This window comes from Elgaria multicarinata, chromosome 5 (assembly GCF_023053635.1).
Source record: "Elgaria multicarinata webbii isolate HBS135686 ecotype San Diego chromosome 5, rElgMul1.1.pri, whole genome shotgun sequence".
Lineage (NCBI taxonomy): Eukaryota > Metazoa > Chordata > Lepidosauria > Squamata > Anguidae > Elgaria > Elgaria multicarinata.
In genome coordinates, this window is record NC_086175.1 from 18,992,238 (window position 1) to 19,013,386 (window position 21,149).

A 21,149-nucleotide genomic window follows, 5' to 3' on the forward strand; every position below is an offset into this window, starting at 1 on the left:
ATACAAAAGATGATACATGACATAGTTCAGTCAATACAGTTTCCTAAACCATCGGAAATATGTGTTTTCCGATGGTCTTAGGCGACCCCTGTGAAAGGGTCATTCGACCCCCAAAGGGGTCCCGACCCACAGGTTGAGAACTGCTGCCCTAGATGCTGACATAGGATTGCTATGTATTAGAGATGGACATTATTAGTCTTCCCATCAGCTTGTCTCTCATTCCCTCTCTCTATCCTTCCTCTCTCTGACCTGTAAATTGCCATTTCTTTGCTTTCTCATTAAAGCTTTGATTTCATCTCCCTTGTTACTCCTTCATATATATAGGGGGGAATCTCAATTGCACCTTCTCACATTCTTTCTGACCTGCATATGTAGAAAGTTGCAAATTTTGTTAAATTCTTATCAAAACAGTAGGAAATGCCTCTCTTTTCATAGTATAGGACTGAAGGCTCCTCATCCCTTGTAATCCCCCACATCTGCGCACTGGGCTTGAAGGGCTCGCAGTGCCAAAGTGCTGTCATCAAGATACGGCCCCTCTCCTTCGCCAATACAGATAAAGGCACGAGAGGTGCCTGAGAGGACATTTGAGTTCGGAATTTAAAAATTCCCTATAAATCACTGCATGCAGGGATCTGCTCCAAGCTTGGCATGCCTAAAGCCTTCTTTAAAAACAGTGATGGTGCCACTGTTCATGTGTTTATCTTTAAAACTGAGAAAGCTATGAGCATTTCTGTTAATTGCCTTGATGATAATGTAGTGGTTACCCAAAAATGGAGTGGTTCTTCGACGGGTAATTCGATGGGGTGGAGAGAGGGAGCTACTCCAGAAATTGAGGTGGAAAAACACCTCTACGGAGCTCTGAATCGAATTTTGAGGCAGAGAATACCTGCACTGCACACCCCTAATTTTTATCAGAACCAAACTGCAATGAAATTCTCACCCAGCCCTAAGTATAGAATATGCACTCAGTAGAAGAGGCAGTTGACCAGTGCAGACTATGGCTCATGTCCCTGGCTACAACATACTGTAGACACTTGCCTGGGTCTGGTATCAAACTCCAGTCATGCAGTTGCTGCCAAAAATAACCCTGTGTCAAGTTCCTGCTCCTCTTTTCTCATAGAATCATAGAATAGTAGAGTTGGAAGGGGCCTATAAGGCCATCGAGTCCAACCCCCTGCTCAATGCAGGACTCCACCCTAAAGCATCCCTGACAGATGGTTGTCCAGCTGCCTCTTGAATGCCTCTAGTGTGGGAGAGCCCACAACCTCCCTAGGTAACTGGTTCCATTGTCGTACTGCTCTAACAGTCAGGAAGTTTTTCCTGATGTCATGCCAGAATCTGGCTTCCTGTAACTTCAACCCATTATTCCGTGTCATCATATCGGTAAGGAAAAAGGTGACATGACATAATTTAATTATAACTTTTCCTCCAAATCCTCCAGCAATTGCCAATAAGGTGGAGTAGGAAGCACATGATATGATGTGGCACTAAGCGCTTCCTTGATTTTATTTACTCATTTTTTATATTTTTACTTTACTCATGAATGAAGTCCTCTGGGCAGTTTACAAAACTTGTAAATCAATAAAATGCAAAATTTAATGCAATTCACACAAGAAATACATTTAAAAGCAACATCAATACAAAGAACATGTAACCAACAAAAAGAACCCTGCATAAATTCATTATGAAGAGAGCAGCAGAAACTCAACCCAGAAGGTTGCCATTTTGGAAGCAACCCGATGATAATCAGGATCATGACTAGATCTGACCTCAGTTGGGCTTGAAGCAGAGAACTTTCCAGTAGATTGAGCTCATCTGTTTAAAGCGAGAAACTAGATTTAGTACCAGAGACGAATCCGTAAATGTTTTGTTTCTGAGAAACAAATCAGGAAGCAAAGTTCCAAAACAATGCAGTCATTTGGATGTATCTATTCCCCCGAAATCATTCAAGAAACATGGGCCACAGCTAGACCTAAGGTTTATCCTGGAATCATCCAGGGTTCGCCCCTGCCTGAGCACTGGATCCCCTGTGTGTCACCTAGATGAACAGGCTTGACCCCTGGACGATCCAGGGATAAATCTTAGGTCTAGCTATGGCCTAAGAATAGGTAGAAAATCTATTCTTAGGACTTTCTCTGCTTTAGAATTATTTGTTTATTGAATGTTTAAAAAAAAAAAAAAAGATGAGAAATTCTCCAAAGGGCAGTTTGAAAATTCCTGGCTTTCCAGAACAGTTTGATAAAGAAGTTATTTCTTTCTTCTTTTTTTGTACCCAGCATGGATAGATTTGTGAAGAAGTGGGGAATACTATAATTTGTACTAAGTTTGAATGATGAAAAATGCATGCATCCAAGAAGCCTGGGGCATTAAAATAATTTAATATTTTCTATTTTTCTCCTTCATTTCTTTCTCTTATGTTTCCCGAGTAATCGGCCTTAGCTAAACCTAAGGTTTATCCCGGGATCATCCCTGTGCATCTAAATGACACACAGAGGATCCCAGGAACAGGCAGGGACGACCCCGGGACGATCCCGGGATAAACCTTAGGTCTAGCTAAGGCCATAATATAAGAGTCAATATGCTCACTGTGCTAAATACGCTGAAGGGGTTCCAAACAGTTAAAAATGTTGAAAACATGTGAGTATCTATCTATCTATACACATGCACACACACACACACACACACACACACACACACACTGTTATAAGTGAAATATAGATTTCACTTAACACAGGCAGATACATTTTATTGAAGCAGACAATATAAACTAATAGTGCATGTGAAGGACCAGGGGGGCTGGGAGGTGTTGTTGAGTTTTGCCTTATGTTTGAATTGTACCAGTTTTCCTGTTAGGTAGTAAACCGTAGTGGTGATGGGTAGATAAGGATTAGTTTGATATGTTTTATGGCTGGGATCTGGTGTAGATGTTTATAACCGGGCTGGCGCCAGGACCCAGCCTGGTATGTGGGAAAGAGTGGGAGTAAGGCTTCCCGGGGCCGGAGTTTCTCCAAAGTCCTGAGGTCAGTTAGGGGCCTCGCACCTGTATGCTATCTCCTAGTTGAGCTAATTGGACCCAGTGTGTGAAGAAGAGCGAGTACCCTCATTAGGGAGGAGGGGCGGTTACAGCCGGGGGAAAAGAGGGATAAAAGAGCTAATTGGATTAGGCTTCAGTATGTCTTCGACCTGGGGCGATGGACGTCTGAGGTAACCCGGTTGGGGTGCTTGAGGGAAGTTAGTCTTTTGTTATGTTTTAGCCTCTGGTTTTCTAGGACAAAGCTCGCCACTATTTGGCCTGGAAGGAGGGAGGCTTGGTGGCGTGGTTGCATGTTTTTAAATGGATTTGTGGGTAGCCTTACCAGATTCAAACCTACCTCATCCTTTCCTTTCCCTTCCCCCTTTCTATCCCCTACCATCTTGGTACGGGGTCTGTAGCTGCTGTAGACTGAGGCCTTATGTAGTAATTAGGTGTTTGCATTAAACCTTTGCCTTCGTCAGTTTGGTGTGTCTGTGTGTTTTGTTCCAGAAACTACCGGTTCCACAACGTGGGGTATTGGGGAGCCCAGGGAGTGGGGAACCCCGGAGCGAACCCCTAGGGAAGACTGATTAACTTAGGCTTCCTTTACAGTGCAGGGATTACATCTAGCAGCATCTGTCACTGCTGGCAGTTCAGCTCCTCCAAATTTTGGCACCTTGAACTATCACAACACGGAACTCTTGGAGCAGGCTTATGAATGTTACAGTTAATATGATGATACCTTTTTCATCCTGTCAGAGACATGAGTAGAATTGTACTGTAAAAACAGCTCAGTCTACAATTCCTGGAGTATCTTTCATCTATGCAGTGAGTAACTAGCACTACAGATATCCATGCTTCATGGATAAAGGATTCCGGCTAAATTCTGAGGGTGCTGTTGCTCAAGTTGAAGGAGGCCAATACTTAGAAAGCCTGAGACCCAAACTACACATTAGTTTGAAGATGCAGCTACCCGCCTGTAATTTTCATTGCCCAAAGTGATCCATTTGGGTCTCTGATCATATCGACTTCTATTTACATGCAAGTAGAACACCTCTTCAGATTCTGTCACTCCATGTGGGGAGGTTGGAAACTGAGGGGATGGAGGCCCAGCATGCATGGGGTTGGGGACAGCTTTCCTGCCCTTGCTGACCCTCAACATGCTTTTAAGTCTTTCATGTTCGTGTTCATGTGAATGCTGGAATAGGGCATAAGTCAGCTGAATTTTTCATTGAATTTGTAGGAAAATTGTGGCCATGCCTTAAATCCTGTTGATGTCAATGGAAGCTAAGGGCAACAGACATAGTTTTAATTTCCAAGAGTGCTCATGGAATCAGCAGCTGTCCTCTGATACCATCCCTGTACACTGTGATCTGATTGAGTAAGGACTTGTGAGAGGGCCTTTGTTTTAACATACAGCCAAGTATTAAAACATGGGCAAATGCCTATCCTAAAGTGTCCTCCTCCAAATTCACTAGCATCACTCACTAAGGATAACCCAACCAGTATTGTGGTCTGCCAGGAGCTTGTCCTGCACCCACTTTTTTTGTAGACCCAGGCATAGAAAAAACCAGGAGGTTGACTGAGTCTTTGGTCCACCGTACATAGCTACATTTGATTTGGTGGGTCACAAGGGGTGTTTGCTGTCTGAGGTGAAGGATAAGTTGGCTCCCCCCCCACACACACCCAAGCATTCCATCTACAGAAGCTGACAGACTTCAGCAATGGTGATGAGATGACAGCCTCCACTGCACTTGAGGGAAACAAATCAACTTAGGAGACACAGGGCAGGCTCCTTACGACGTACAGCACCATCCTGCAACAGGGAGGATTGCCCAAGGGGCTGCTACACCTTCCTCCTCCACGCTACCCAGCATTTGCTGCCTGAGGTAACCACTTTACTCTGCCTAATGATAGGGCCAGCTCTGATGTGCAGACCACATCTGCTTAGAAGAGAGAAATGGAAAGAGCTTGTTTTACATTTCCTGCGGAACAATTTCTGAACAACTCAGGGTTATCTTTTTCTGACTGAATGTCATAGTGTCAAAGGGGAAACCGAAGCCTAAGGAAGCGGAGATCTTTTCTAGCAGTAAAATTCCAAAGCTTCAGGAAGTTTCTTTATTACTTAGTACTGTATGTTCTAATCAAGCATAAAGCAGGAAAGTGTCTACTATCAAAGGGCCCATAAAAAGAGTTTATGATGTTTCAGATTCAGACAACATAAAAAAGGACATATTCAAATTAGAACCACTATTATAAAGTGTGATTCTATAAGGAATCTCCATAACAGACTTAATAATGTGATTAAAGAGACAAAGTAATGGCAATATACACAAGTACTAATTAGAACATTGAAACTATTACGCTTCATGTGGGAGACAAGCCATAAAATTCAAAGAATATTTGTTAAAAAAAAAAAGCCTCTCTCTATCAGACTAGCTTTTAAGTTTTCTAATGCCTGAGGCTGCATATATGAACTTGTGGCATGTGTCAAAAATATTTAAACCAATCTATTTGGCCTAACAATTTTGTATTATTATTTTTGGGCCCCAATAGAGTTTTTGCCGCACAACGATTAGGGTGGACACTTGTGAATTTCCAAAAATGAGGACAAAAGAGGGCACATATTTATATAAACTTGCATGTGCTAATTTATATGTATCGATGCAAATTTAGAAATAATTATTATACTTTAAACAGCAATACAGTTCATCTCACTAGGTGACCTGTGCTTTGCTCAGTCTTCTGTTCAGGCGCTGTTGATGGACAACTTCAAGGCTTGGCCCTTCCTTCTGAAGTTTCTTCAACTTTATGCCAGACCTGGACTGATCAGCATTTCAAAGAGAGGAGGCCTTCAGAATAGAAGGCAGTCCTCTGGCAGCCCTACAAATAGAGGACTGTCCTCAGTAAAAGAAGACACATCACTACCCTAGCAACACTTAGAGAAGCAAAGTTACAGATTGTCTCTCCAGTGGGTTGGTTCAGAGATGGGGACAGAGGTAAAATCTTTTAATGTACACAGATTTAACTCCCCCCCCTTGTCCTTTAATTTTGAATTTAAATGTAGAATTTCCCTTTGCATTACATTCCACTCTCTATTCCTTTCCTTTTCCACTTCCCACCTCCACCAGTAGGTAGGTTTACTTTGTTATGTATGCCAATCTTTTCAAGCTCCTGGTGGTGACACCACTACAAGCAGCAGCAGATATAGAGAGTCCTCTAAGAGTGGGTGCCAGATCACCTTCTAGCCTTCTGCACTCAGAGGCATAAATACTTGAGCCCACTGAGCGTGGATGCCGGAGAATCTCCGACAAGAAGTTATCAGAGAGACCAGCAGGAACAGAAGGCATGGCAGCAATGGGGAGAAAGAGTAGGCAAAGGCGGCAGTAAAAATGCAGCAGGAGGAGGAAATGGTTGCAGAAGTGGGGAGGGGGAGGAGGCTGAGGTTTTCACCTGGGCAGGGACAAGGGGGGAAGCAGTGGCAGCCAAAGTTGAGGTGGCCAAGATCATGTTCCCTATCAATGGAGACAAGGGTGGAGAAAGAACCCAGAAGTGGCCATAGTAGAGGCAACAAAGGATGGGATTCCCATAATTTGTAGGTGGAGCAAATGGCGGTGCTGGCAAAGTAGCCAAGGCAAAGGTCTTGCAAGTGGGGTGGAGGAAGAAAAAATTGGCTGCAATTTAGTGACATGCCTTGGAAACCAGAGAGCTTCGGCTATTGGGTGGTATAAAAATTAATAAATAAATAAATAAACCAATAGCAAGCCACAGGTTGCCCATCCCTGATCTATAGTGATGGAGGAGGACAGAAAAAAAGACAGAAATTGTTCCCCATGGGATCTACTAACCTGAGCTTTCAACCTTTTAAAATTATGGCAGTCAGCTACTATAGGATGTCAGATATAGTTATCCATTATTTAGCAAATTTTCAGATATTCAGGGTGTATCGAATGAATATTCAACACCAAAATTTATAGAAGGAAATTTTTGAGGACTGTATTTGTGTTTGCTTAAATTCTATTCAAATCTTTTTAGTTAGGAAAAATTACCCCTATTTTCAAAGACAGTGTTTACCTTGTTAATTGATTTTGTATTAAAACATTGTTTTTCTTTTCAGAATTTGATTTTTTTTTTTATGGGATGAGGAAGGGAAAGGGATGAAGAGTCCGGGGAGGATCTACATCTGTAAGGGCAGGACTGGGCTCCCCATAAAGATGGTAGCTGTGAAGATGGTGAGCATGAGAGACAGTCAAGCCTGGTTCAGACAACACGCTAAGCCATGCTGCTTAACCACAAAATGGTTAATGGAATGCATTGACCTTAGTGTATTCCATTTACCATTTTGTGGTTAAGCAGCATGGTTTAGCGTGTTGTCTGAACCAGGCCACAGTGTTTCCTACAAGCAAATGTTCTTTGTATATGACACATGCCACTGTGTGTATATGACACACTTTTGAGAAACATTCTAAAAGCAGTTTCATTACCTTACAGACAAAAGTGTAGGTCATTTTCCTTCATGCCCATCTAGGAAGTGAGCAGAGTTTTTCCAAGCAAAAAGAACAGAGATAATAAATACATACATATTCAAAACTATCCTTTTTTCTTTCTTTCTTTTAATGCTGGCTTCTAGTAAGGGGAGGGAAAGCATAAAAGTTCTCTCAGGTTTCATACATAGGGGCTGTTCAGACAACATGCTAAGCCATGGTTAGGCCTCTAACTGTTTTGCAGCAAATTGTTAGTGTAGTTATGTAGCCACTATGGTTAGGAATGGTTCACATGACATGCTAAGCCATAATGTTTAGCTCAAAATGCTTAACCACTGTGAACTGGGACATACACACAGATAGCAACACTTTATCCCAATTAATCCATGAAAGTAGCTCACGAAGTACAAACATAAAAGATTTTTTTTCTTCCTCCCCTCTCCGTCAGTGTGAATCCAGGTGACATAATGCAGCCTATGTGATTTCTTGCTTTGAGGATTATGGATGAAATGAACCTTCCCGCCCTGACTGGATTGAAGAAAGAATCCCTGGCAGACAAGATATTTCCAAGGGAGAGAGGAGTTAGTGCTTTAGCCTGTTATATGCATGTATGGCATTAAGTGTGTTCAGTTCTCCATGCATGTCAGAGCTGTGAATGAAGAGAGGGTTCAGCTACATGAAATGCACACCTGTAGTGAAGCATGCACTGGAATCTGTGGGGGTGATGCATCAGGAGACACAACTAATATAATCACCAAAAGTATATGAATAATGGCATGTGGACTGAAACACAGTGTGAGTGAAGGAGGAGACTGCCCCTCTCCCTGTCAATACATAAAGAGCTTTATGTACTCTCTGTGGTGTCATGGGGAACTGTCATTTTTATTAAAGTTCAGCAGACTGTACTTTGTGTGGGGATTAACTGGTGGTAGAACTTCATGGTGACAGGGTTTCTTTGATGAGTGAGGAAAGGTCAGTGCAATTCCAAGAGTGGTTATGACAGTTGGAAGGTGGAGAAAGCAGTTAATCTTTGTGTGTGCTGGTTTATTATTGAACTTGGCTTTGTAAGAACGTAAACTGTTATTTAAGAAAATAAACAGTATTATTTAACCAGTATGGCTTAGTGGAGGTCAAGAACCCCGTGAATTGGAGCAGGCAGTTTATACAACAACAACAACAACAACAACAACAACAACAACAACAACAACGACAACAACAGCATAGTTTCCCTGGTATTCAGGGTAATGGAAGAAAAATTCCTCAAGTGGTGGCAGCAGACTAGTAATACCAGCACTAGACCACTCACTTCTGCAGAGTGCGGCATCGTACTATAAACTCTTCACTGAGGGGGAGACGGGACTGATAAGGTTCTGATTGATGAATGTTTCCTGGAATGCATTTTGAAAACCACTGATCTAACCAAATGAACTCTTTTGGGGCTCATCTACACCAAGCAGGAAATTCCACTATGAAAGCCGTATATAAAAGGCAGGAGCCACACTACAGCTTTATAGCAGTATTGCAGTGCACTGACAACTGTTGGGACCCATTGAGACATACTATATACCACCTTCATACCACAATCATAGTGTTATATCCTGCTTGGTGTAGATGTGTCATGGGCCCCAACAGTTGTGAGTGCACTTCAGTACCACTATAAAGCATTAGTGTAGATCCTGCCTTGTCCTTTCCCATTGTGAAGGTGTCTGAGCATGAAAATGTCACAATAATATGTTAAGGGATATGTGGTTGATGTGAATGAAATTAAGGAGCAAGGGAACAATTTGGGCTACCTCTTACATAAACTTGCTCACATCTACCAAATATCAGGTTAGGATGAGTTATGCTGTTTTGCCAATTTTGACTCCATTGTCATCCAATATGTCAACTGTCACCAATTACATCACCATTACATTTGGCTCAGAATACTACAGGAGGTGAACTCATTAAGTCATATTTCCCCTGATGGTTTAAAACTATTTCTGCTGCTAGTTTGCACTAATGTTAAAAGGCTTAATAAATCTTAGGTCGCTATTAAAAAACATTAGCATGAGCTGGTGTGCATTTTTAAATTTAACCCTCTGAGGTTTTTCTGTGCAATGTTTCTGCTTGATGTTGATCTGCCATTTATTTTTAGACTAAATTGCTCACCTGGAGTCAAAGGTCTTTCATTCTGTCCATCAGGCAATTTTATTATTATTTAACTGGCATGTTAATTGATGGAAACTTTTTTAAAAATAACCCACAAACCATACATATGATTATCTCCTGCTGAAGGAAAGAAAGGTTATGCCAGTCCTTTTTTTAAAAAAAAGTTGATTTCACTGGTTGTTAAAAAGACATAAATTGAGGAGTGGTTTCCAAAAGACTGAAAAGGAAAACATACACTTTTTTAAAAGAAAACTATTTTATTGAATGATGTCATTCTGATTCACTAAAACCAATGGACTTTTCTCACTGGCCATAAGAACATAAGAGTCCAGCTCAGGCCTATCTAGTCCAGCATTTTCCCCTTAGTGGCCAATTAGATGTCTCTGGAAAGTCCACAAGCAGGACCTGAAGACAATAGGCTCTTCCACTGTTGTTCCCTAACAGCTGGTATTCAGAGGGTTGGTACTCTGGTCCTGGAGTTAGCATATGAATAGGAATTATATGTTACGCCATATGAGTTACAGGCCACAGCTAGACCTAAGGTTTATCCTGGGATCATCCAGGGTTCGCCCCTGCCTGAGCACTGGATCCCCTGTGTGTCACCTAGATGAACAGGTTTGACCCCTGGATGATCCAGGGATAAACCTTAGGTCTAGCTATGGCCACATATAATTCCCATTCATATGCTAACTCCAAGACCAGAGTTTCCTTTCCATATGAATGGGGAATGGGAATCAAGTGCACTATATATGAATCTTTATTTATTTAGCTCAGTTTCTATCTTCCCACTTCCTAAGGGTGAGTTAATGTAAAACACTTGGAGGGGGATATCTAGTTAAATTCAAGTTATTCCACATTTCCTTAATCCCTGTTGTTGAACATCAATCCAACTCCAAAGAGGAAGGAAAAAATACAGCTCTTCCAGAATGAACGCAGGCTCAAACAGTTAACAGACCTAGGAGAAGGAATAATCGTTCTAGGGCAATGTCTGAGAATACCATTCCATGTAGTCTATCAAGATTGATACAGTCAAGAAAGTAGTCTTAACTGAAATGTTTGGTGCTGTTCACTAGGGGGGAAATGGCAGGGAATTGTGCAAATTACCCTTTTGGGGGGAGGAAGTAGAAGGAAATAGGTTACTTATCTGACTAATTCATTACACTGGGTTGTGTTCAACAGTGTCCTTCTACCAGCGAAAAGAACACTTCTGGTGGATCAAATTCCCTCTCCCTGCTGCTGACTTTAGGTCGTCCCCCCCCCCCAAACTACTACAGTGAGTTGGGGGCCTCTGGAGCAGATTTTTGGGCTTGCAGGGTGTTGAAGGGGGAAGAGAGGAAGGGAAACTGCTGTTGTGCAAGAGGAAGTCTGTTCCCATAATGTTGGACTTTTCTCTCTGCAGTGTTTGTTTACTTCTAAACTTCTGAAATCGTCATAAGAATGAGGCTTAAAAACAAGGAAATAACACCATGTCAAAAGCTTGAGTCAACTAAAGCATCAATTTGTACAAGGGATCAGAATAACAGCTAAGTTTGGCCAATGGAATATGTATTTATTTTGCAGTTTCTTTTCAGAGAATGAATAATTTCTGGGTCTCAGAGGTCTGCAACTTCAGGATAAAGTATGCCTTTATCCGAAAAGTAAAGTACAACATGGCCTAAAAAGCATAACTAATGAAATGGCTGACAAATATATTATGAAGCTACAGCAAACTAATTAAGGCAAAACAGGAATGCATTTGCATTACAGACAAACAAGATGATTCCTATCCAGTAGGGTCTTTGAATCTTTTTAGTCCTTCAGAAATGTAGCTTCCTATTGATAGGTTTGTCTTCACATATTTCTTCAGAGGTGGTGTGATTTCTGAGCTGCAGAATCTCTGCAGTATGTTCTTGGAGGGTTTTTTTTTTCAGAATAATGGAATTCTTAATTTTATTTTGGATTTGCATCAGTGGGTGGCCTTTTTAATGACTCTGTGATGTTCTAAGCTGGTACTTCAAGGAGAACATTTAGTTCTATTATTTTTTAAAAAATATGATTTGCTATTTGCTCAGTATGTTTCTGGTGCAAATTGGTTTGACCTTTTTTCCATCACCTCTGTGGTGTTGGGCATCATTTCAGATCTAGGCATGTGGTTTTCTTTTTAAATATAAAATCAGTAAGATGCACAAGTTTGCCTTGGCTGATAACACCATACATTGTTTTTAAGTCTTTAAAGGCATACTTAAGTCTTTAAAGGCAGATTGTGGCTTTACTTTAATCAGGTAAACAAGCCAAAGTAGAAACTGAGGCCTTAACTAGATGACAGGTTAGCCTGGGCTGATACCCGGGACCGCCCCTGTGTTGACCGAACCTGGGCTCAGGCAGGGGTCAACCCTCCCTTGTCCCATGGTAACAGGCACCACTTTTGGCCTGGTATTTCCCATGGCCTTGGGCTGAGCCCGAGACCGCGAGCATGTAAACCGTTCTGCTGCTTTCCCCGGCTACCTCAATTACTTGCAAGTAGCCAGGAAAAGTGGTGGACAGGGTGCAGCGCTCCTCAGGACTGCTGCGGCCATCAGGGCTAGGGTGGGGGGAGTGGGGAAAGCCATTAAATTTTTTAAAAAAACACTTACCTGAGCGCACGAGCATTCGTGTGCATGGCCCCTTCAAGACAAAAAAATGGTGGACGCAACAGGGTCCTTTCTTGACCTTGTCACTCCTGAGGTGTAGACTACATCAAGAGCTCACAATAGTTGCATCATGGGCTCTCCCCTCCTCACCACCGGATTGTCAGGTAGATCTAGCAATGGCCTATGTGTGTCCTATCAAGTGTGTGGTAGTACATGTAGAATGACATTGGAAAGCACCCCTAGGTCTGTGGTAGAAGACATGCTTTGAATGCAGAAACTACCTGGTTCAATCTCCAGCATCTACAGCAAATGGGTTGCTCAGGAGGTGTGGCTGGAGAGCATCCTTCCAGGAGACCGTGGAGGACTACTGTCAGGCAATAATGCCCTATCCCACGTTAGGCTTGGCTGACTGTGGGAGGGGGGCATTGCGGGTGCAGAGGGGGAATAAGAGGATGTGCCAGCAAGCCCCAGCATTGGTAGGGCTTGGTGTTCTCACTGGCCAGAGGGACGTACCAAGCAATACTAGCCTGGAGAGCCCTCATCTCGGCATGGCCAGTGCTCTGATTTAGCTTCATATTTCATATTTTTGTAAACTGCCCAAAGAGCTTTGGCTATTGGGCAGTATAGAAATGCAATAAATAAATAAATAAATAAATAAATAAATAAATAAATAAATACAATTTCAATTGGGTGGGTGTCTCTTTTAAAAACTCAGGATCACTGGCATCATCTGTTGCTAAATTTGTTTTTTAAACTCTATTTTCACACTTGACGTATATTTGTGTTCAGGTATTCACACCTTACCATAAAACTAAATTGACAGTTCTTTACACATCTACACAGAAGGAAGCCCCATTGAGTTCAATGTATCTTACTCGCAGATAAAAATTACCGAAACTCCTGCTGTCTTCAGATTAGGAATGGGAGAGAAATGTCTTCAGTTCACATTTTATTTGCACTTTTTAACCCTATGTGAACCAAAATTTAGTGATCCTTTGAAATTCATACTTTTGCAATTGAAATTTTGCAATAGAGTTCTCCACTGAAAATGTGTATATAGAAATGTGTATATTTGTGGAAATAACATTAAAATGCACTACAACAGGAAAATTGCTTGCAAAAATGCATACAAAAATGCATGTATTAGGAGAAATGTGTACAAAAGTGTGTATGAATTTTCATGCAAACTTTTTTTAAAAAAAAACCCTCAAGGTTCAGGACAACTCAATTTAGGATTAGAGAAATTCTAAAAGTTCAAGATGAACCAAATTTAAGATTGGAAAAATGAGAAACTGAAACTGAAATTGATAGATCTGCCTAACCCCCTATTTTTCAGTACCCTAAATGAAACATGAAGAAACATACTGTGTGGCGTTGCATCAATCTACCCCCATGGACTGGTTAGACAGTGATAAACAAGTCCCTAGGGCAAGCATCAGAAAACAGAATTAAAAACCCAATCCACAAAAATGCAGTTAGGAAATTTTAGACTCTAGTTTTGTTCTTTTGGGGTGTTTTGGGAAGAATGGATCTCTTTCTTGTTGATTATTTATTTATTTATTTATTTATTACATTTATATACCACCCCATAGCCGAAGCTCTCCGGGTGGTTTACAAAAGTTAAAAACAGTAAACATGAAAAAAGTATACAAATTTTAAAAGCCATCATTATGTACTTCTTTTCTCTGCTGAGTATTTATTGGTTTTATTATAGGGTTATTTTTTGCATTTTATTGTTCGTTGGAATTTTTATCATAGGTAGGAGGATATAAATTGAGGATAGAAATAGAAATAAATAAATAAACAAACATTGGACTCATCTCCACCAAGCAAGATATTCCACTATGAAAGCGGTATATAAAAGGCAGGAGCCACACTACTGCTTTATAGCGGTATTGAAGTGCACTGACAACTGTTGGGGCCCATTGACACATGCCATACATTACATTCATACCACTTTCATAGTGTTATGTCCTGCTTGGTGTAGATGTGTCCTGGGCCCCAACAGTTGTCAGTGCGCTTCAGTACCACTATAAAGCAGTAGTGTAGATCCTGCAGTGCACTTCAGTACCGCTATAAAGCAGTAGTGTGGCTCCTGCCTTTGATATACCACTTTCCTAGAACTTTCTAGGTGTAAGGTAGGTTATTTCTTCAGCAATCCCATTGTTATATGGATGGATGGGGAGTCATGTCAACTAAGATGTTTAAAATTAATTGCACAGTCATATGGGGATCTCCATATCCAGAATCTGCCTTCTGTGATTGGAAGGGCTCCAATCCCCCTTTGAGCCACAACTTACCCATTTTTGGCAGGTTCTCCCACCTGTCTGTGTAGCATTTTCAGAGTATGGGGTGGGGGGAAGCTTCCATGGGGTCAAGGAAATGTGCTTCTGCCTGCCCAGTTGCACGGGCCTAAATCTGAATCCAACCCACTGCTAGTAGATTTCTTTTCATAACTATTGATGTCTGTCTATTTATCTATCAACATACACACACATACGCACACACAGAGAGAGAGAGAGAGAGAGAGAGAGAGAAAGAGAGAGAAAATATTTTAACTAATTTAAGTTATGCAATGCTCTGAGAATTAACACATTTGGTCTGGTGGGATCTCTAAGCTATTTTTAGCACCAGATCACTCATGTATGGCACAGCAGAAACAGTTAGCAGTTATCAAAGGCAAAACTGTCAGTGTTACTTATACTCCCGATCCTCTGTGACAGATCTATTTTATTGTTGCAGAAAGACTAAAATTGCTCTCTATTTAATGAGGAAATGATGTCCTCCAAATTGACTTTGCCTGTACAAAAGTTACCCAGTGACAGTTTAGCTTCACTTTGTAACTGCTGGCCCACTTCAGTCACATTTCTCTGCCCTTTTCCCCCTCTCCCACCCACCCACCTCCCAGCTTTCTCCCCAGCTGACAAAGTACTTTGTTTTTAGTCATTTCAGGAGTTGATTTGTCTAGGTTTGGTTCACACTTTGGCACGCTTCAAATATGAAAAGGAGTAACTGGAAATTCTCTCTCTCTCTCTCTCTCTCTCTTTCTCTTTCTCTCTCTCTCTTCCCCCCACCCCCCTGCAACAATTCCACAGAACTCCTGAGCATTTAATCATGCCTTTCCCTGGGTCAGTATTATTCTCTCAACCTTCTCTGTAGCATCTGTTCGACAAATGAATCGCCCAGTAATACCAAACACAGATACAGGTTTTCTAATTTATCTGGTTTATTTGTATAATATGAGTCAATTAAATTTGCACAGAGCAAACCTCCACAGTTGGGACTCTCTTCTCTGAATCTTTCAATTTCCCCATAGAGTTTTAATACCTGATTATGATTGTTTTTTGTAATTAAGATTTAAATATCCAATCCCCCAAGACATCTCGTAGAGAGCACTGCCAGTTAGCTGCTCACCAGCCTTCTCAAGCACACTAGCGCTTAGCCACGGAGTGTCATCTCAATCTTCCGAGTGGCTTTGGACAAATGTTTGTTTGTTTTTTGGGTTGAGCAATAATATTATATTCCATCCCAATGATAAAGAAATCTGAAAAGCCCACCTGAAGCCCCTTACTCCAATATGAATAAAAGTACAAAAGCATGCACACTTCTGGCCCTGGCTCCCACCTTCGTGCCTCCTCATGGAAAATAATAAAGTTTCCAGTCTTCACTTGAGGCTCCAAGGTTGTCCTAAACCCTTTGCCCAACACCCGATAGCAGAAGATATCAGAGAAAGAAGGCCTTGAGGCCAGAAGCAAGTTTCCGTTTTTCCCAGACATGGAGGCATCCAAACCATTGAAAGCCCTCTGACCAGGGATTTTTAAAGGGTCAGAGCATACTCTGGAAGTCCTATCTCTCCTTGTGGTGCTTATCAAGGAACAGAATGCAACTTTTTGTACTGGTCATAGGCTGCCAAAATATGGCATGAGTGGGTTTCTGTTTTGGAATATGTATGGAACTTGTGATCAGTCAAAGGAGGGAGGGAGGAAAAGTATGACTTCATTAGAGCAACTTGAATGAAGTATAAATGTATGCTGATGTAGCTAATGGGTAGAGAGTCTCTGCCGTCGTTTTGTATGAGGTATGGGGCTTTTCTCCTGTGTACACAGAAAATAAAGAGTCTCTGTTTCTGGACCGGTTGTGAAGTCGTCCCTCCCCTACCAGGTATGGGGAATTTCACTAACACCAGATATTTTAAACAGAAAAACAGAAGATCCAAAAAACAGATGGCCAGGACCTACGGACAACCAAAAGGGCACATGGCCAGATGACCCACATACACCTGAAGCCAATATGTTTGCTTTAGGTGTATGATCCTGAACGACCCTGGAAGTGACTCGGGTCAGCTGCTGCTGATAGACACTTAGAATAAAATGCTGATCAGCTCTCCCGGGCTTTACAGTTTATCAAGCCATAACCCAGTCAACAGAAGGCAGCTTGCTGCAGTATTAAAAGGACAAGTGAAAGCATCTTTCGATGGGTGAGTCATGAGGAATACCAGAGATGTACAAGAATTTTGTTCCTGTTCACAATCCCATTTGCAACCCCAAACATGAACGGAAGCAGAAACACATTTCTTGGAAAGATTTTCTTCTCAATTTCCTGAAACTGCTTTTGTACAAGTGCACATGTGCACATTTTAATTGGGAAAAATGTGCGCTTTTAAAAATGCACATTTTTCCTGATCAAAAATGTGTATTTTTCCTGATGGTGGAAAAATGCTCACTTTTGAGAATGCAAATTATGTGAACTGAGATTTGAGGGGGAATTCGGAGAACCTCAATGAGCTCAAGCATCTCATGTTCACTCATCCATAAGTACACATACTATACTACTACTGCTTCTAAATGTATTATAAGTGGTAGTAGACTGGAGAGAAGAAGGCATATTTAAGCAACTAAGGCAAGGTGGACAACTTGTGCCTGTCCAGCTGCTTGTCCTACAACTCCCATAATCCATCACTACTGTCTATTTAGGTACCTAAGGCGGGGTGGACAACTTGTGGCCATCCAGCTGTTTTGGCCTACAAATTCCATAATCCCTCATCATTAGCTATGTTCGCTACGATGGAATGAAGTGATAGGCTGATATAGCTGGAGGGCCACACATTGCCATCTCCTGACCTAGGGGCTTAAAACAAGGGACCAGCAAGCATAGGCCCAGACTTACAATATAAAAGGCTACATCTAAAAAGGCAAGGGATGGTTTAGGGGATTCTGTGATGGCACAAGACACAATTGTTTATGGTTGTAGCTAAAACGGACTGAACCTGTAAGTTCTCTAGATGGTAGTCCATCCAGGAAATATAAGTAACCTTCTCTGAGTGCTTTGGAAAAAGGATGGGTTAAATGTGTAAGTGTGTGTGTGTGTGTGTGTGTGTGTGTAAAAATAAAGGAGAAGAAACAAAGGATAAATGAACTGAAAAGAAAGGAAGGAGGGGAAGAAATTGGGCAATTTCTGTGATTAAGAATCAAACATAGCATGTGATTAATACAAACATACATTTTATTCATAAACAGAAGACACAAGACATAGAAAAGATTGAGATGATAGCATTCCTGTTCCTTTTTAACCATTGTGTACAAGAGTGAGTTTTGGCAGGTGCAAAATTTCATACAAGGTATGGAAAAGGCAGAATAGCTAGAATTCCACAAAACAATGAATGGTGCAGGAACACTGCCTCCCTTTGCAGTTGGTCACTTTAGATATGGTGATGGTTACTTGCCAAACCTTTTAGGACAGTATGTATCAAAACTGATATGTCCTCAGTGTACATTCTGGAGTGCATTAGCCCCTTAAAGCAAAGGTGGGCAACTTCTGGCTCTCCAGATGTTTTGCCCTACATCTCCCATCATCCCTCGCCATTGGCTACGCTTGTTAGAACTGATGGGAGTTGTAGGCCAATTCTGAATGGCAGAACCTTCACATGTGTGTCAAGAACAGTGTAAGGTTGAGAGCTAGTGTGGTGTAGTGGTTAGAGCATTGGACTGAGACTCAGGAGACCCAGGTTCTAGTCCCCACTCAGCCATGAAGCTCACCAGATATTTTGGGCCAGTCACTGACTCTCTACCAACCTGCCTCACAGGATTGTTGTGAGGAAAAAAGTGGACAGAAAGGGAATCACGTTTGTTGTCTTGGCCTTCATTGAGAAAAGGTGGGATATAAATGTAACAAATGAATAAATGAATAAGATAATCTGCTTTGCATACTATTTACCTGTGCTACTAGAAGAGCAAGGATACAAGCTAGAACGTTCTCTATTGTAAGACATGCCTTTTGGAATTTCTTATCTAGAGACGATCATCACTGAGTCTTTCATCATAGCCTCTAAAGAGGCAGGCACAGACTTTTCCCTTAAGCTAGCATCTCAGCAGTGAACTAATACTTTATTCTACATGTATGTGTTTTATGTATTTTATTGTTGTAAGCCACCTTGAAGGACTTCTGCCCTGAAATGTGGCCAAGAAGTGTTTTGAATAAATAAATAAATAAATAAATGAAATTTATTGACACAGTCCCCGTTGCATTCTACGTTCTTTACACTAGATGGATGAGATCAGGATGGTGGTGTCCCAGGAGCAGGGGTGACAAACTATTGACAGTTGGGAGTGGGGTAGTGAAGGTCACTTCATTTTTCTTTTATCAGATATGTGGCCAATTCTGATTAGTGGCAGTGGAGGCAGGTGGGGCTGTGAATCTGCCGTGGGTTTCAGCCAGAACTGTAAAGGAGCTATCCAAGGTCCTGAAAGTATTTTGGGGCTAGGGTTCAGCACCTGGGAGAGCTTCTTTAGATCTCTGACTGGTTCTAACTGAAATCAAGAGCAAACTCACAGCCCCACTGAGCCAACAGCTTCCACTGATTGGTGGAACTGTACAATAAAGTTTTCAAAATGCCACCTTTGATGACCTGGAATTTCAAAACAAGCGCCCTTTACTTTTGGCCCCGCCTTTTTTGCCTTGAGCTCCACCCACTAGAATGCAGCCCCAAAGAGCTGCTCTGAAATGAAATCCAGCCCTCAGTATGACAGAGGTTCAACAGCCCTTCTGTAGAAGGTAACGATTTGAGCATGACATGGCTGAAATGGCTGAACTGTTTCAGTATTGTGGCATAGCTTTAAACTTCACAATGGCAGAGCAGCACGTGGTCTCCTGCATACTTTTAATATCGTTGTTCCTTTATTTTTCATTCTGTTGTATTATTTAAAAATCAAGAAAGACTAAAAAAAAAAGAAAAAAGCAGCTCACGAGAATGTATAAGGGTAAAATATAAACTGCACTGTCTAATGGGAAAATGACCAAACAAAATAAGAGAGGGTAATATAACTGAAAGCAATAAGAAAATGATGAGGCAGATTAAATGGCTTGATGTTGTGTAACAGCCGCAGGGAGCCCCTAAGTCTGATGGTTCAAAATGCATGCATTTGAACTGTAATAACACTTACACGCCGTTGCAATCCATTCCCTCCATATAATTTCCCTCTGCATGGGAGGACCCAGTTATAACCTTTATTATGTTGCATTCATCACATTAAAAATAATTATGTGGTCTTGATTTCATTTTCAAGGAGGCAGGGTGCACTGCGTGGAGGAGAGCAATGTTTGGGCTTCTTGTAGGAATGGAGGCAGCAGCTACCTCTTAGAAGCGGAATGAAAGGTACTCCACAGACATTGAGAAATAGAGAAAACGTGCAGCATGCCTATCAGTATGGGCAAAGTACAATTCATCTTTGCATCCTCTTGACAAGGATGCACATTGAACCCCCTGAAGGATCCTTGTTATTGAGGTCTGGGCATCTTGCAGTGATAGCTGGGGAGAACGGTGGGGCAGACAGAAGGAGGACATGGACCCACTAGGTGGGGACTGCAGGGTGGGGCTTCAGTGATCCATGGCAAGACCCTGCTGACCATTCAGTAGCTGCACACTTGCCGGGCAGCTATAGTTACATCCTGTATGTGCAGTCATCACTGAACACTCACCAGTAAATATGTGGGAACCCTCCTTTCTGTGGTAAAAGTGCATGACATCAGACTGTGGATAGTTAATAGTTGTGGGAGGGGCATTAGCCTCCCAGAGGCAGTCTGGGAAGAGGAAGTCTGATTGTTCTTAGATATATCTTGCTGTAGCTAAGATAGTTAACTGTAGTTAGAGGCTGTAGGCCCCAATTGTGTTTTATATTCAGATAAATAGTTTTAACCTTATCTTAGACCAGCCTTCCCCAACCTGGTGTACTCCAGTTACTTTTGGACTACAATGCCAAGCATCCCTCATTATTGGCTGTTTTGGTTAGGATTGATGGGAATTGAAGTCCAAAATATCTGGAGGGCACCAGGTTGGCTTAGACACTGTGTCTGTTATTAGAGGACTCCCTATTACAACACCTTCCACTTCAGTCGCTGCTCACTGGTACTGCCTTTCACATCACCTCATGGGTTCCCCAGTGTCAGGGCCAAGGGACAGGTTTTTGCCATAAAAACGAATGGCTGCCCTTCTCTTATATAGAAAAAAGTAAAGGCTGTGTTCAGGGACCTCTACCCTTGGGAAACCCAGGGTCTAAGTGGAGAGACAGGGCATTCTTCAGCTATGTTCCAAATAGCATCCTTCATATTTCCCCCCATAAAATTCAGTAGAATTGAGAATAGTTACCTTTACCTAAAACTACCCAAGCTGTCTTTACCTGATTATTTTCCTGACGATCTGATTGAGTTCTGATTTGTTATATAAGAGTTGAATTCTCTTGGAAGCATTACCATCACAGAACTAGGAGCAAACCAGACTTTTAAGGCATGTGTATTCCACACCATGGGAGCCATGAAATATGGAAGGAAAAATTCCCATTAGATTTTGTTATCCCAGAACGCAGCAGGTCTAGTGAATTTCTTTGAGGTCGGATGCCT